The following is a 14,040-nucleotide window of genomic DNA, read 5'->3' on the forward strand; positions in this document are numbered from 1 at the left end:
AATTTAGGTCATAACTTCTTTAGCCTGTTGCTGAAGACTGCCAAAATACTTGGTTTCTCTTTTCAATCTCAAATTCCTCTGCGCTAATATCATAAAAATTCATGGAATCTTCAATTTACCTTTGAGTTCTGATCCGATTTTTCAGAACACATCTCCACCTGACATTGTGATGAAAACTGTCCTCTTTGAACACTTAATCAAACACTAATCACATAAGATTCGTTCTTCAAAGAAGAGCCCCATGAACTCAGAATCTTTGAAAACATACTTGATTTTAAGTTAAATCGCTAAGTATACCTACATAAGAATAGCAGGGTCGGGCTTCCCTGGTGGCGCAGTGGTTGAGAGTCCGCCTGCCGATGCAGGGGACACGGGTTCGTGCCCCGGTCCGGGAAGAACCCACATGCCGCGATGTGGCTGGGCCTGTGGGCCATGGCCGCTGAGCCTGCGCGTCCGGAGCCTGTGCTCCGCAGCGGGAGAGGCCACAACAGTGAGAGGCCCACGTACCGCAAAAAAAAAAAAAAAAAAAAAAAAGAATAGCAGGGTTAAGAAGAAAACCATGGAGGTCCAATGGCATTTACACAGGCCTCCATTCAGGTACTGGGCTGTACTTTTAGCAAAGCTAAGTCTTTAATTTAAGTATGTGCCATAGACTTTATTGGAAAGGACATAAATAATGGAACTGGAGCCTGGAAAATGGCAAGCTGGCTCAACCTCTTGGAGCATCATTCGTTAGATCCAGCTGCAAAAGCTAGAAGTTTTAAAAAATGCATGCAGGATTTCTTTCTCAGCATTAACACACCACTACTTTAAATGTCGGTTCTGACTGAGAAATTCCTCTCTGCAGGTGCTTTTTACCCCCGTAAACTCAGCAAGCTGCCAGGGTCTCAGAAGACTGAACAAAATGCTAACTTAAATATTCATTATAGTATCTGCTCCCTTTCCAATACATAAAATGTGCTCTATAATTTGCTCTTCTGAATCCTCAGGGACCTTAATCGCCAAGGCCCCGTGTGCTTGTATAACTCCATCGCTCATCCATTATTAATATACTGGACAGTTCATAAAAACGCATCACACCCAAAAGTCCTAAAATGGGTAGTGAAAATGCCACTAGCCAGCACATTAATTTTCCAGAGGTAAGCAATATCATAAGCGATGACAAAGATGATATCAATGCACTAGATTCCCACGCGGGAAGTGTGAAGGGTTAAACTCTATAGTTTGCATTTACCAACAGATGGTTGCAGATGGATGATGAAGTCCAGGGGCGTGAAGTCACTGTTAGAAGTCCATGAACAAAAGAAATTCAGTTCTCTCCAGCTATGAAAGATAATGTAAAATTGTCAGGAATATAATATAAAAGTATAAAATTTAAGTAGGTATTATTTTGAAAATATAAAGACATCTGGACAAAGGCCCAGACTTAGTACATATAAAACAGATGGCTGCTTACCTTATCACATTTCAAAGACTCTCATAAAAATGGCACATAAATCCAAAATGGTTATAACTCAAGTAGGTCCAGTCAAGACATTGCCGTCTAGAAAGGGCCTACAGGAAAAAGGAGGAGACTGGCATCCCGAAGCAGGGAAACTGACCCAGTCTCAGGGCAAAGTGGGATCCCTGAGAAAGTGATGAAAGAGTGAAAAATGGGTATTTCTATTTTCAAACTAAACCCTTGGTCATGATGAAGAACCAAATCTTCTTTCCCTGAAAGCTTGGGTCTGAATTCAGTTCAAAGCACTTCCTTAAAATTTAGTCAATAGGCAAATACAGTAGAAATGGATTCAATGGATGAAGGAATAGAAAGGCCTAACCAGGGCTTCCCTGGTGGTGCAGTGGTTAGGAGTCCACCTGCCAATTCAGGGGACACGGGTTCGAGCCCTGGTCCGGGAGGATCCCACATGCTGTGGAGTGGCTAGGCCCGTGTGCCACAACTACTGAGCACACGCGCCCAGGGCCCATGCTCTGCAGCAAGGGGGGCCACCGCAATGGGAAGCCTGTGCACTGCAATGGGGAGTGGCCCCCTGCTCGCTGCAACTGGAGAAAGCCTGTGTGCAGCAATGGGGACCGAATGCAGCCAAAAATAAAATTAATTAATTAATTTTTTTAAAAAAACCTCATGGATTATGTAAGGATAATGTTTCTGTCCTAAAGAAATCCAGCACTTTTTTGAATGCAGTGATAAGTGGAGGGAGAGAACAATATAATTAGACAGAGATACAAGAAGAGTCCTAGAACTCTTAGAGTTTGGCTGGCAATCATAACCCATTACGGATGAGATCAGAGTTAAGCAAAGATAAGAGATGGAATAGCTAAATTAAGAGTCTGATCTGACTATAGCGCAATCTTGATGATGCTAGCATATGTGATGAGGGAATGTGTCACTCAGAACAGTAATCAGCCTAGAACCAGAAGGAAAGAGGGCATAGAAAGGAAAGCGCAGTAAGGACCCATCGCTGGCCAGACACGACTTGGGGGGATAAATCGGTTCACTCTCCCTGTGCTCTCAGCTACGGGGTTTGGATTATACCAGGCATCTCCTTGGTCTGGATAAAACATTCCTCGAGACCACCTACATAACTTCACTTCAATTTTGTCTTCACTTAAGTATCCCTTTGACTATGAATTCAGCCCCTCAGGTACCCTGATGCAGAAAGGATTCAGAGAATGATAAAAATGAATATTTTTGTGGCTGGAAACAGATATTCTCCATCAAAATTAATAAATCAACATTTGGATTTATACCATTCTCTTATACATTAACATGAGTCTGTCTTCTCTTATATCAGGAGGTATTTCACGAGGCACTGGCATATAAACTTCTGGAACTACAAATCTAACATCAGACCCACATGACAGGAATTTCACCACCCTGTGGGGCATCTTAGCAGCCAGTCAGCTAGACCCCCTTAAGTGGCTCTACCCTCTCATGTTACAAAAAAAGAAACATGCAAGAATACATGATCCACTTAATATCCTGTGAACTTAGCACTAGATGATGGTGAATCAGAAATCAACTCTACAAATCAATAACTGATATCAACCCCATTAGATTGTACAAGAATAGACACCATATCTATTCTGTTTGTTTTGGGCCCTAATGAAGTGCTTGACATATATTAGGGACCCAAGAAATATATATATATATATATTTTTTTTTTTTTTTGCGGTATGCGGGCCTCTCACTGTTGTGGCCTCTCCCGTTGCAGAGCACAGGCTCCGGACACGCAGGATCGGCAGCCATGGCTCACGGGCCAAGCCGCTCTGCGGCATGTGGGATCCTCCCAGACCGGGGCACCAACCCGCGTCCCCTGCATCAGCAGGCAGACTCTCAACCACTGCGCCACCAGGGAAGCCCCCAAGAAATATTTTTAAATAAACAAAATTTTAAGAAAGGAAAAAGTAAGATAAGGAAAAAAAGAGAAAGAATTCGGGTTCTTTCCAGAAGGTTAAGCTGACTGTTAGGCCAAGTGCTTTCCATCCTTTTGAGTAGTTATTCATAAACATTTTCGGAGGACAGAGAAAACTGTGAAAACAGATCAGTCATGTAACTGGACTACTCATTACAACACAAGGCTGTGAAGATGCAAGTTGTTCCTGCTTTAATATAAACACAAACTGAGATTATTTAAAAACCATTTCCTATGTATTATCCAGCTTGAAGAAAAGAGACATCTGAAAGTCCACTGTATTTGTCTAGTACTTGACTCAGGTATAAATAGCCTACAGTGATGAGTTACAACCAAAAAATATGATCGACAGAAAAATAAAGAGAGAATAACAACCCGTACGTTGTCCTTATATCATCTGAGGAAACAGAGAGAGATAAGCTATAGCAGGTAATTCAGGACGCTCATATGTTTGTCATGGAGACTCAGCAGGACTTTGCACACACTCTAGACACTGCTTTGTCATATTATGCTGGGTTGAAACGTTATGAACTCCCTAACATTGAAAAGCTACTCCTACCCTGTTAAAAGGCTGGAGTTTAAGGCCCAAGCAGGGACTTCCCTGGTGGCGCAGTGGTTAAGAATCCGCCTGCCAATGCAGGGGACACGGGTTCGAGCCCTGGACCGGGAAGATCCCACATGTCATGGAGCAACTAAGTCCATGTGTCACAACTACTGAGCCAGTGCACTAGAGCCTGCAAGCCACAACCACTGAGCCCACGTGCCACAAATATTGGAGCCCACGTGCCACAACTCTTGAAGCCCGCGTGCCCTAGAGCCCATGCTCTGCAACAATTGAAGCCCGTGCACCGCAACGAAGAGTAGCCTCCGCGCGCCGCAACTAGAGAAAGCCCGCACGCAGAAACAAAGACCCAACGCAGCCAGAAGTAAATAAATAAATAAATTTACAAAAAAAAGGTCCAAGCAAAAGACCTATTAAAATCTAGTGAGGACATTGTGTTAAGTGAAAAGCACCAGACACAAAAGAACTAATATTGTATGATTCCACTTATATAAGGTACTTAGAATAGTCAAATCATAGAGACAGAAAGCAGAAGAGAGGTTACGAGGGCCCAGGGGAAGGAGGAATGAGAGTTCTTGTTTAATGGGTACAGAGCTTCATTGGGGAATGATGAAAAGGTTCTGGAGATAGATGTGAACATACTTAATGCCACTGAGCTGTACACTCAAAAATGGTTAAAATGGTAAGTTTTGCATTAAGTGTATCCTACCACAATAAAAACAAAAAAAATCTAGTGAGGAATTAGTCACTCACTAGACTCAGAAGGCACAATGTGAATGGAGTGAAACCAGCAACCCAGACAGTGTAACCTCTTCTTCCCGCTCACAGGGCTGAGATATTGAAATGTCCTGAGAATTAATTTTCCATTAAGACCCCTGAGCAGACATAGTTAGAATGTCCCTCCCACCCCAGATGTAAATGAGTCTAAGAACTTAATAGCCATCGTTATCATTTACTGATGACCTGCCATGAGCCAGCACTAAGCCCTCTACACAAGGCATTTCATTAGAATGTAATTCAAGACCCTTGGGTTCCAACCCCAGGTTAACTCTCCCACCCCACTCTTCTCTGACTCCGTGCTCAACCCAGACAGAATCGTTTGCCTTTCCCCTGCAGCTCTATAAACACACACACACACACGTGCACGCGCGCACACACACACACACACACACACACAGAGCTTTTCTTGTTTTACATATGGTTCACACCCTCTACATTTGGCCATTTCTGGATCATCCTGCAGGCTTCAGCCTCAAGAGTTCAGCTTCCTCTGATAACCCCCTGGATCAAAGCCTAAACCAGTGTTTCTCAAACCTGGCTCCACATCAGAATCACTGGGGGGACTTGAAAATTATTGGTCCCCAAGCTACAGCCTAGAAAGCTGATTAAACTGGTCAATGGTGTGTCCAGGGTATTGGTATTTTTTTTTAACTCTCCAGGGAATTCTAATCAACAGTCAAGGCAGAGAACCACTGAGCTAAACTGAGTTACTTATTTTCCCTGAGCACCTGAGGCCCCTCATGCTTCAAACTATCTTAGCCTGCATCTTGCTTTATTGTAATCACTCATTAGCTTGGCCCTCTCCTTTGAACACAAGCTCCTTGAAGGCAAGTTCAAGTTCACCATTGTATTCATAAGCCTGGAACAGCCCCTGACACATAGTAAGTGCTCAGTAACTACTTTGAGTTGCTTTCCTGAATTCATTTTGCACCCACTCTGCATGACAGGCCTTATCAACCCCAATTTAAAATCTCTGAGGCTCAGAGAGGGTAAGTCATTTACCCAAAGTCACACAGCAAGCGAGTGACAGAGCCAGGATTAGAACTTCACTCTCTCTGACTGCAAAACTCTGTTCACTACACTACAGTGCTTTCAGACTTCTTGAGTAAGTTGCTCATACTAAATGAGTTGTTCCAACTGAATTAGAAATAAAGTCAAGACTGGAAACTATAAGTGTGCTGTGAATAACTGGGTAAAATACATGCAAAAATCACTCAGTTTACTAAAGTTGTTGGGGACAAGCTTTTACATAACCTGGACCTTGGCTGAACAATCAGCAGCATGCTGCTGAAGAGGCTTCATTGCCATTCCCAAAGGAATATTCAGTTCTCAATAATTAGAACTCTCTTTTCTAGGACTCCAGATCCCATAAAACCTGAAATAGTTCTGATGCACTGAGTTTCTGAGCAAACAACAAACAAAACAAAACTACTAAAAGAAAACTGTGAGATTGTAATGTGCACTACAACTTCCTTAGGCAACCACACCAGGTACTGCTGATAACCACCCACTCAATTTTAGGTACAAGCTGTAATGCATGTGTTCAAAATATAAAATGAGGGCTTCCATGTTTCCTGTGGCTACTCAGTCTCTGGCACAGTATTTGTTTTCCCCAAAAGGTAAACACTGCTGAGACCACCCCACTGCCTGACAAGAAAAGAATACTTGCATGGTACTAGATGTACCTGCATGAAACTTTTATCCCAAATACAGGGCAGTCATTGACTTCTGGGACATGCTTACGTCCTGAGATGAATTTCCATTGCTCAGGTTTCCCTGACTGCTCGGCTGCCAAGCGCAAAGTGGCCTAGGAGTGCCAGCTGCTTACTGCTCAGTACCCAGCATCACCTTTAATTAGGGAAAATTGGAAGTATATACAATAGTAAGTAAACATTTCTATCCGTGATTCAACCAGATGGTAAGCATAGAGTGTACAAATCTGTGACTAAGACAGTGAGTCAGGCCACAAAGCTAGGTTCATACATATGTTCTGGCATGTTATGGGATGGACTGCTATACAATAAATCTTTTTTTTTATTAGTTTCTGCTTTATAACAAAGTGAATCAGTCATACATATACATCTGTTCCCACATCCCTTCCCTCATGCATCTCCCTCCCTCCCACCCTCCCCATCCCACCCCTCCAGGTGGTCACAAAGCACCGAGCTGATCTCCCTGTGCTCTGTGGCTGCTTCCCACTGTCTATCTACCTTACGTTTGGTAGTGTATATATGTCCATGCCTCTCTTTCGCTTTGTCACAGCTTACCCTTCCCCCTCCCCATATCCTCAAGTCCATTCTCAAGTAGGTCTGTGTCTTTATTCCCGTTTTACCCCTAGGTTCTTCATGACATTTTTTTTTTAATTCCGTATATATGTGTTAGCATACGGTATTTGTCTTTCTCTTTCTGACTTACTTCATTCTGTATGACAGACTCTAGGTCTATCCACCTCATTACAAATAGCTCAGTTTCCTTTCTTTTTATGGCTGAGTAATATTCCATTGTATATATGTGCCACATCTTCTTTATCCATTCATCCGATGATGGACACTTAGGTTGTTTCCAGCTCCGGGCTATTGTGAATAGAGCTGCAATGAACATTTTGGTACATGTCTCTTTTTGAATTATGGTTTTCTCAGGGTATATGCCTAGTAGTGGGATTGCTGGGTCATATGGTAGTTCTATTTGTAGTTTTTTAAGGAACCTCCATACTGTTCTCCATAGTGGCTGTACCAATTCACATTCCCACCAGCAGTGCAAGAGTGTTCCCTTTTCTCCACACCCTCTCCAGCATTTATTGTTTCTAGATTTCTTGATGATGGCCATTCTGACTGGTGTGAGATGATATCTCATTATACAGTAAATCTTGACACAAATGAATTAAAAGGCCTTTTATTTTTTTAACATCTTTATTGGAGTATAATTGCTTTACATTGTTGTGTTAGTTTCTGCTGTATAACAAAGTGAATAAGTTATACTATACATAAATCCCCATATCCTCTCCCTCTTGCACCTCCCTCCCACCCTCCCTAGCCCACCCCTCTAGGTGGTCACAAAGCACCGAGCTGATCTCCCTGTGTTATGTGGCTGCTTCCCACTAGCTATCTATTTTATATTTGGTAGTGTATATATGTCCATGCCACTCTCTCACTTCGTCCCAGCTTACCCTTCCCCCTCCCCATGTCCTCAAGTCCATTCTCTACATCTGTGTCTTTATTCCTGTCCTGCCCCTAGGTTCTTCAGAACCACCTTTTTTTTAGATTCCATATATATGTTAGTATACGGTATTTGTTTCTTTCTGACTTACTTCACTCTTTATGACAGACTCTAGGTCCATCCATCTCACTACAAATAACTCAATTTCATATATGTACCACATCTTCTTTATCCATTCATCTGTCAGTGGACACTTAGGTTGCTTCCATGTCCTGGCTATTGTAAATAGAGCTGCAATGAACATTGTGGTACATGACTCTTTTTGAATTATGGTTTTCTCAGGGTATATGCCCAGTAGTGGGATTGCTGGGTCATATGGTAGTTCTATTTTTAGCTTTTTAAGGAAACTCCATACCGTTCTCCATAGTGGCTGTATCAATTTACATTCCCACCAACCGTGCAAGAGGGTTCCCTTTTCTCCACACCCTCTCCAGCATGTATTGTTTGTAGATTTTTTGATGATGGCCATTCTGAACTGTGTGAGGTGATACCTCATTGTAGTTTTGATTTGCATTTCTCTAATGATTAGTGATATTGAGCAGTTTTTCATGTGTTTGTTGGCCATCTGTATGTCTTTGTTGGAGAAATGTCTATTTAGGTCTTCTGCCCATTTTTGGATTGTTTGTTTTCTTGATATTGAGCTGCATGAGCTGCTTGTATAGTTTGGAGATTAATCCTTTGTCAGTTGCTTCGTTTGCAAATATCTTCTCCCATTCTGAGGGCTGTCTTTTCGTCTCTTGTTTATGGTTTCCTTTGCTGAGCAAAAGCTTTTAAGTTTCATTATGTCCCATTTGCTTTCGTTTTTATTTCTATTTCTCTAGGAAGTGAGTCAAGAAGGATCTTGCTGTGATTTATGTCATAGAGTGTTCTGCCTATGTTTTCCTCTAAGAGTTTTTATAGTATCTGGCCTTATATTTACGTCTTTAATCCATTTTGAGTTTATTTTTGTGTATGGTGTTAGGGAGTGTTCTAATTTCATTCTTTTACATGTAGCTGTCCAGTTTTCCCAGCACCACTTATTGAAGAGGCTGTCTCTTCTCCATTGCGTACTCTTGCCTCCTTTATCAAAGATAAGGTGACCATATGTGCATGGGTTTATCTCTGGGCTTTCTATCCTGTTCCATTGATCTATATTTCTGTAAAAGGCCTTTTTAATTATCCTGGAAATCAGGAAGTTTCACAACTATCTCTCCAAGCTTGCCAGGGCAATCTTTTGGAACTTTCTGGGAGACCTATATCTTTCACTGCTTCACTCCCTAGAAATAACTTAATGGACAAACTACAGGGGTTAGGAGCAGAGTTTTAGAGTCAGGGACTCTGAGTGTGAGGCTAATAAGTCCTACAGCTTATTAGTCTTGGACCCTGGAACAACTTTTAAAAGATCTTTTAGCTTTTTTCCTTAATCTGTGAAAGGGAGTAAGAATAACAGCTAATAGAGTTATCATGAGACTTAAATGAATTAAACATTACTGCAAGTAATATACTTATCACAAATCCAATTTTTTTAAAGGTGTCCAATAAATGGTAGTGTTTGATGCTGTGAGTTACAGCTGTGTCAGTTCTTCTGGTCCTCTCCTACTTGGGCTCAGTTCTATCAATGGCCTCTTCTTGGCAGCTGGCTCTCTGGGGTCCCACAGAGCCTCATGGCCATAGCCAACTCACTTACATTTCCTGCTCTAATATTCTAAGAGTCCATGGATGGCCAAGTGAGTTGTATAATCAAAGCAGCTCTAAAGTCAGAGGATGGTGAAATCACTCCAGCCTGAAGAGGCATGTGAAGGCTTGGTGCAGGGAATGGGACTTTTAAGCTAATTACTTTTTTTAAAGATTTATTTATTATTTATTTATTTAATTTATTTATTTTTGGCTGTGTCGGATCTTAGTTGCGGCACACTGGATCTTCATTGAGGCATGCGGGATCTTTTGTCGTGGCACACAGACTTCTCTCTAGTTGTGGTGTGTGGGTTTCTCTCTCTAGGTGTGGCACGCAGGCTCCAGGGCACATGGGCTCTGTAGTTTGAAGCATGTGGGGTCTCTAGCTGAGGCACATGAGCTCAGTAGTTGTGGCGCGTGCGGGCTTAGTTGCCCTGCGGCATGTGGGATCTTAGTTTCCTGACCAGGGATGGAACCCATGTCCCCTGTATTGCAAGGCAGATTCTTTACCACTGGACCACCAGGGAAGTCCCTTAAGTTAATTATTTAACGTATTTATATCTTACCCCAATCCCAATATTGGTGGGGTGTTTTTAAAATGTACATAATCAATGGTGGAAATAAACAGTTGAGGGAATCAGAGGGTGGAGAGAATACAGCTAGGGAAAAACCAAGGCCAGCCATATGATTTCACTTGATTGTGTCCCAGATAATCTTGGGCTAAATAGGGACAAGTCTGGCTATAAATGTTCTGTTACCAAAACAAAGAAGGAAAATACAATCAGTTGCAAAATTCTTATATGTTAATATATGCCAGCCACTATTCTAAACATTTTACATGTATTAACTCACTTAGTGGTCACAACCCTCTATGAATTAGGAGTCTGTTGTCACTGTTTACACAGACGAGAACCTGAGGCTCTGAAAGATTAATTAAGTGGCCCAGTGCTCACAGAGGCAGTAATGAAATTGGAACCATAATTGCCTGGGCTCACAGCCCAGGCTCTTCAAGACTAAGCAATGCTGTTTTGATAGATAACATAAAACTAGTAATAGCAAACCAGCAGTTTAGAGGATGCATTTCCCAACACTGAGCTCTGAGCCCTCATAAAGACAAAACAGTTTAACAAAGTACACAAGCATCCAGATTTGGGGATTTCCCAGTTCAGTTCTTTTTTTTTTTTTTTTAAATTTTGGCAGTGGGAGAATACGATGTACAGCTGGCAACCTCTGTTTTGCTTGTGTGTGTCAAGTAAGAACATTAAAACAACAACTACCAAGGACTGTCAACATTATTTCATAAAATAAATGATACTTAAGCACGAAATAGAAGAGAAAGGAAAGAAAGAAAGAAAGAAAGAAAGAAAGAAAGAAAGGAAGAAAGGAAGAAAGAAAAGGAAAGAAAGAAAAAGAAAGAAGAAGGAAAGAAAGAAAGAAAATCTAAAACAGGACCTTGTTGTTAAATTTTGAATAAATTCAGCTTTCTGAAAAGCATACCTTGTCCATATCTCTCTCATTTGCTCTCTGGCAGGTGAAGAAATATCAGAAAATATCAATGATGCATGAACTAGCATTTAAGAACCACTGACAGCCTCCCCTGGGCATCTCTCTGTGATCCCAGAACACCAAGGACCCAAAAGCAGAACTGAGACTTCATCCTTCTCCTGGCTGGATTCCAGGAAGTTCTCAAAATTGTCTCTTAAGATTTGGAAGATGTGATCAGATCAAAAAATACAGGAAGTCTGTGAGGAGTGGCCAGAATAGGAGCCCTAAATTTGTGGTTTTCACACAAGATGTGCATAGCACTCCCAAATAAGAGCACATGACTGCAATCTTTCAGATACGCCACAGTGACATTGAAGGCTGTAATTTCAGTCTTGAATGAAACTGATGACCATTACTTTAAAGAGAACATAATACACTTAAATAAAATATAAGATTAACTCCAGGAACATTAATAGATTTTCCTGATGCTAACACATTGGCATCATTTTTCTATTTTGTGTAGTAAAGAATATGAGTTGCTTATAAATTTATGTTGAAACCCACTGGATGCTTTCAGAGGCTAAAGTGAGCAGCCCACTTGTACAGGGAGTTGTATTTACAATACCTACTGTTCCTATATTTCCATTATAATGCAATTATCCTGTATGGGAAAAAATAAAGGTCACTGGGTTAATGGAGCTCACCTGCCTTTTTTAGTCCATAAATAATAAATCAAATATAATATTTAAAAAGAAAACCACATCCTGCACATCATTGTATTTCTGATGCTTTTTTCATAAGATATTTGAGTACCGGCACTTACTATGGCCATAATTGTTACAGTCCATCAAGTTCCCACAGCACGGGTTCAGTAAAGAAGTACACAGCATGTGTCTATTAAATTGATATTTATCAATACTAAAATGTTCACAAAATTTCCTATGACATTTTCAAATCAGATTATAGTACATTCCACTCTGAGTTCGAGGAGTGTATCACAGAATGATTTATCCTAGCAAATATACAGAAAATCTCATGAGCTTTATCTGCTAAGTATTGACAAAGATATCCATTTAAAACATTCTAAACAAACACAGATTCAAGAGCATTCCTTTGCTTCCAGATGGCTTACCAACAGAACTTGTGAGTACACAGTAGCCAGTGCTTGTGACTATGCTAAAAGTAATAAATGGCTCTAGGCAAGATTCTCCTGCCACTAGCTTCTCTAATGAAGAAATGAAGACTTTCCTGCCAGCTAAAGAGCTGAATAGGGCTCTCAGCCCAAAAAAGCCTAATCAATGCTTTCACTTCAGGCTTCCCAAGGGATCAACTAAGCAATCGCTCCAGTACCTGGCACATCAAGATTTATAGGCAGATTAGGAACACATGGCCTAAATAGTTTCAGAAAGCCATTTGTCTTGAGTAATGAATACTAAAAAAAAAACACACAACTTATAGCAGCTGCTGTTGGATTACCAACACCCTGAAACTAATGCAACATCTCATGAGATTTATCTGAGAAATATTTTTTAAATAATAGGGAATGATAGTACACCCCGAAGCCTGCTCTAAGAACTGTTAAACACTCGTAAATCACTTTCCAAAAATAATGAAAATGAAAAACTCTGCTTTGCGCTTGACACAGGCTTGTATAACAAAATGCACTTCAACTGCCAACCAAGAGAATCACACACAACTCCTGTCTCAGCAAGAATTTCAGCAGTATCACAGCACATCCCTGTGAATAAGCACTTTAAGTTCAAATTATAAACCTAGCAATGAACCAGCCAACCATCTTCATTAACAATGCAGCAGTTATAAGCACACTGTTTTGTTTTTGTTTTTGTTCTTTTTTTGCGGTACGCGGGCCTCTCACTTCTGTGGCCTCTCCCGTTGCGGAGTACAAGCTCCGCATGGGCCCAGCCGCTCCATGGCACGTGGGATCCTCCCGGACCGGGGCACGAACCCGCGTCCCCTACATCGGCAGGTGGGCCCTCAACCACTGCGCCACCAGGGAAGCCCCAGCACGCTGTTTTAAAGTTAATTTGAAGGGCATGTATCTATCAATAGCACATGATTGTTGTTATTATAATTAGTAACAACAAAAGTAACAACTACCACTTACGGAGTGTTGTTCTGCCAGGCACCGATCTATTATTTTATGTGCATTATCTACTTTAATCCCTGAAAAACCTTTATGGTCTGTGATAGATGACAGAATATACCACCCCAAAATACACCAGTTTGGCATAAGAATTATTTAGAGCTAAAGACACTTAAAAAACAACATGTTAAGAAGGGCATTCTAATCTCCCTTTTCTTCCTGAAAATAGAATATTAAAAATTCCCATGTGAAAGATGCCCTCCTTGTTCCAAGAGAAAAGAAACATTCTTCCATGGGCAGTCAAAGCCAAGAGAATTCTGCACAAACAGACCTTGTTAAAATAATTCTTATCTTCCTTCAGCCTCCCCATGTATTTTAGTTACTTTCCCACAATTGCCTCTCTTCGTTCAGCCTCGTATAAAGTATTTAGATTTTGTCACTTCTTTGTGTTTTCATGTCATTATGAGGGCTCCTGTGTCATGTAAACCTTATGGAAATTTGTATGCTTTTCCGTTCATCTGTTTTATGTTAGTTTAATTTTCAGGCCTAGCCGAAAACCCTAAGAGGATAGAGAGAAAATTTTGCCTCCCCTACATCTGTGATGGTTTGTTACCTAACTAAATCCACTGACCCATCAGCACAAAGCATTAAGATCTAACATTTTTTTAAAATATAGACACTTAATTTGCCTTAGTATTCATTCTCAATGTAAATATTTTTGGCTTTGAAATTTATCTAGGCTTCCCAAGAAAGTTTCCTTAAAATATTAATCATTTTGCCATCATCAAAATATCTACAAACAGTAAATGCTGGAGAGAGTGTGG

The 14,040-nt window shown here is 41.0% G+C and overlaps 1 protein-coding gene across 2 annotated transcripts in view; it reads right to left on the reverse strand.

The window, feature by feature from the left end:
- The window catches only part of LOC309793050 (uncharacterized protein), a 55,952-nt gene that overhangs the window by 20,922 nt on the left and 20,990 nt on the right, over positions 1 to 14,040 (reverse strand). The window contains exon 4 of one of the 2 annotated variants that reach the window (XR_014291857.1): positions 1,235 to 1,323. The exons of the other annotated variant lie outside the window; for it this stretch is intronic. The gene's annotated coding sequence lies outside the window, so the exon portion shown is untranslated. The remainder of the gene's footprint in view (positions 1 to 1,234; positions 1,324 to 14,040) is intronic. 2 annotated transcript variants of the gene reach the window in all.

The sequence above is a fragment of the Mesoplodon mirus genome (genome assembly GCF_964341445.2).
Source record: "Mesoplodon mirus genome assembly, chromosome: 2".
Lineage (NCBI taxonomy): Eukaryota > Metazoa > Chordata > Mammalia > Artiodactyla > Ziphiidae > Mesoplodon > Mesoplodon mirus.